The sequence below is a fragment of the Lampetra fluviatilis genome, chromosome 53 (assembly GCF_964198595.1).
Source record: "Lampetra fluviatilis chromosome 53, kcLamFluv1.1, whole genome shotgun sequence".
Lineage (NCBI taxonomy): Eukaryota > Metazoa > Chordata > Hyperoartia > Petromyzontiformes > Petromyzontidae > Lampetra > Lampetra fluviatilis.
In genome coordinates, this window is record NC_136327.1 from 6,827,791 (window position 1) to 6,831,355 (window position 3,565).

The following is a 3,565-nucleotide window of genomic DNA, read 5'->3' on the forward strand; positions in this document are numbered from 1 at the left end:
CCAGATCTCTGTATGAATCAACTCCTGCCGCCCAAACACATGCCAAATTTTCAAACTGTTCTGGTCAAACCCGGACAGGTGGCCACCGTAATTAAAATCGGATATTGTGGGTATGTCTTAACACATTCCTGCGGAGGGAGCTGGTAGGAACGTTGGGTTGCTCGGTCAATGGCCAGGGTCAACGGCGGCGTGGTGTATTCCGCAAATATGGCCGACTGAGGGTGGGCACAAGCCGGCGTGAGTAGGTTAAACGTTGAGTTTTATAAGGGCACCACGGGGTGACCAGCCCCTCCCCACCCAGCCCCACCCTCCCCTCTCCACCCAGCCCCTCCCCACCCAGCCCCTCCCCTCCCACCCAGGCCCACCCTCCCCACCCAGCCCCTCCCTGCACGACGGACGGACACAATCCCTGTGGGCTGGTGTCACCAGGAGGTTCCTATCAGTATAATCAAAGCTGTGTTATGTATAAGTGTTGCCACTGGAGAGACAAAGGCAGCCAGGTGTGGTGTTGGCCACCTAACCCCTTGTGTGCCGTACCGGTCTACACAGCTGAGCGAGATGGGGGGGAAGTGGGTGAGCTAGTGGAAGGAAAGAGGAATATGGAGGAATGGAGAAACAGACGGTGAGACAGAGATAACTTGGGATATCCAGTACAGATAAGGCAAGAGAAAGCTGCGAGACAGGGCTCTATAGACGATGAAACGTTTTTCTCTGGCTGGGAGGGAGGGCCGGACAAACATTAAAATGACGCGTGGGTTGCTCAGTCTTACCCAGGGTGCACCACGGGAAGAGGAGTCAAGGATGCAATGCATGGAGAAAGAACGGAGTGGGAGAGGACGCCGGGAAGAAGTCCCCACCACGAAGATGGACAGAGAGGAGGCCGAATGGCACGGCTCAAGACGAGCGCGGGGGAGGAGACGCACCGGGCCAGAATTTCATCCAGCAGTAGATTTGGCAAGGGTCGGATTAAACAGCACTACCCCACCGTGACCCACAAACCCGAAATGAATGAATGGCCAGCTTCACGTTATTTAACAGACGCCAGTTTAATGTGATTCACAACCGCGTTGGGAAAAGTACGCATGCCCGGCGGGTTAACAACGTATACAATACACACATCCGCTGTACACTCGCTCGCACTCAACTCTCATCCTACACACGCAACTCACTCGTCCATAACTTGCGTTTTATACACCACCGTAATCGTCACGAACATGACAGCAGTCAAAACTTTCAGGTAATTCATCCGCTACACACTGGCGATCGTGACTTTGACAGAATTTGTTTTATAATGTTGCAGGGCTAGAGCTGAAATTTGTTACAAGATGCAGGTTTTTTGTTGCTCGCAACTTGGAAAGTCCAACAAATCAATTTGAAAATGTTTGGGCTCTAATAAACACAACTCAAAGGTTTAATTCATTGAACGGGGTGAGAAAAGGTTCCGAAGTATTGTCTCGTGCAAAACTCTTCTGAATATACAACCGCCATCGGTGAATCGAGACCTACCCCCGTGGAGTGATGCAACAGCCGATAGAAGCACCGTCATAAAATACAGCAGAGTTCTTACTGTTCATAAGGTTCTTTGGCTTAGATCGCGTAAGTATAAATATGTAGTTAACCCGCCACAGCCAACCAGAAAGGTTTGTCTCGTAAACGTGCCAATTAGTTACTAGTTTAGCCCACCGGTGTGTTGGAGTAAATCCACATTTACAATGAGTACCGCGACATTTCGCTCGTAATTACATCCAACATCATTGGGCCATTTTGCCAGATGATGCTGGATTTTTCCAGAAATTTGCGATCCAACCCAAAAAAAAAAACCTTTACGAATAATATTAGTCGCGAAAACCTACGCGTCAAATTGAGCTGTGTTTATGCATTGCATGTTTGTGCTTATCGTACGCAACTGTTAAATGCACGCAGAGTTCACTCATTCCCACGGGGGACTTTGCCAGTTTTCTGGCCATTACGGTAACGTGGACAAAACGTTGGCATTTCTTCGTGGTGCGAAAGCGCGAGTGTCCGGAAGAAAACCCACGCATGCGAGGAAGAACACTTAGGGCCCCCCACCGCACAACCTTTAAGAACCTACTTGCTGTACTGCCTTCAACAGGCACCACCTCTCGTCTTATATGTTCTATGTTGATATCTGAACAGCTGAAAACAGTGTATAAGCAAATAATACTCAGTTATCAAAACATTTAGACTGCTCCCACAGACTCCAGCACCGCGTGAATACAAAGTCAAAACGCAAACACTAACCTCTTAAATAAAATGTACATCAGCCTTAAAAATGTATATAAATACTGTACATTATTTTTAATTTTTTTCAACTTTTTTGTAAAAAGTATTTTTTCTTCTCTTGAATCTATTGTTCAATACAAACAGTTGAATTTCATTTTATATAGCCATTTAAAAAAATTATCATCTTTTCTTCCCGGATGACGATTAGGGTCCATGTTAGTGTCACTATACAGAAACGTGGCGTGGCACGGCAGCGCAGCGGTTAACGCGCTGCACAGTTAACCCGGCGACCTGAGTTCGTTTCCCCAGCCACGGCGAACATAGGTGGCAATTTATATATATGAACTGGTCCTCAGCCTCCCCTCTCACCGACCAGCATGGTGAAGCATGATCGTACCGCCCCCCCCATGAACGACGCAGGCGTGGGGAGAACTTCATCCAGCAATGGACCGACAAATATCTATACACATCATTCAGCATTATTATGATTTCTACACAGAACTGTACATTGGGTGGTATGGGTATGAACAGCACACTTTGAATGCATGTTTAAAAACAACAAAAATACTCAAAAAGGAACAAAAAGCAGGTTACAACGGCATTCCAGAAAAAAAAGGTAAGAAAATATATCTATTCCTCTAGTAAATACATTCAACTTGAGAGCTGTAATAAAACAACCCCTTACAAATGAACTTCATAAAACAGAGGGTAATTGGGTTAAGTTTTACACAAATGCCCGTGTAAAAATAACGAGAAAAACCGCCTCCCCATGTCTATGAATGTGCACACAAACTGCGCGCTGTGCGAATATTGTTGAGTTCTCCCCTTCCTGGAAAATGTGTTATTTTTTGTTATATTGCACAAAGCTTACTGTATGGGTTTTTTTTAAACTACAATATAGATATGTAGCATTGCGATTAATGGGTGGCGCCCCCTAGTGGCTGGAGGCTTTACGCAAACTCCACACAATGGTAAAACATCGATTCTTACACCATTGGAACCTCATTTGCCAGTAAAAAATATGAGAATTGTTTTTTTACCCTTTTATCTGGCAACAAAACTGACACCTTTTTTTACAATGAGTCATGTTTGCATAGACCACAATACCTGCAGTCATAATGCAAACAAAAAACATAACTCTGATAATGTATGCACTGTCCTTGAAGTTGATTGGTCCACACCCGAGACAGCTTTCCTTAGAGCCTAGTCTCACATGGTGTTGGACCAGATGACGCCAAAAGGCGTACATTATTAGAGTTATGTTTTTTGTTTGCATTATGACTGCAGGTATTGTGGTCTATGCAAACATGACTCCTTGTAA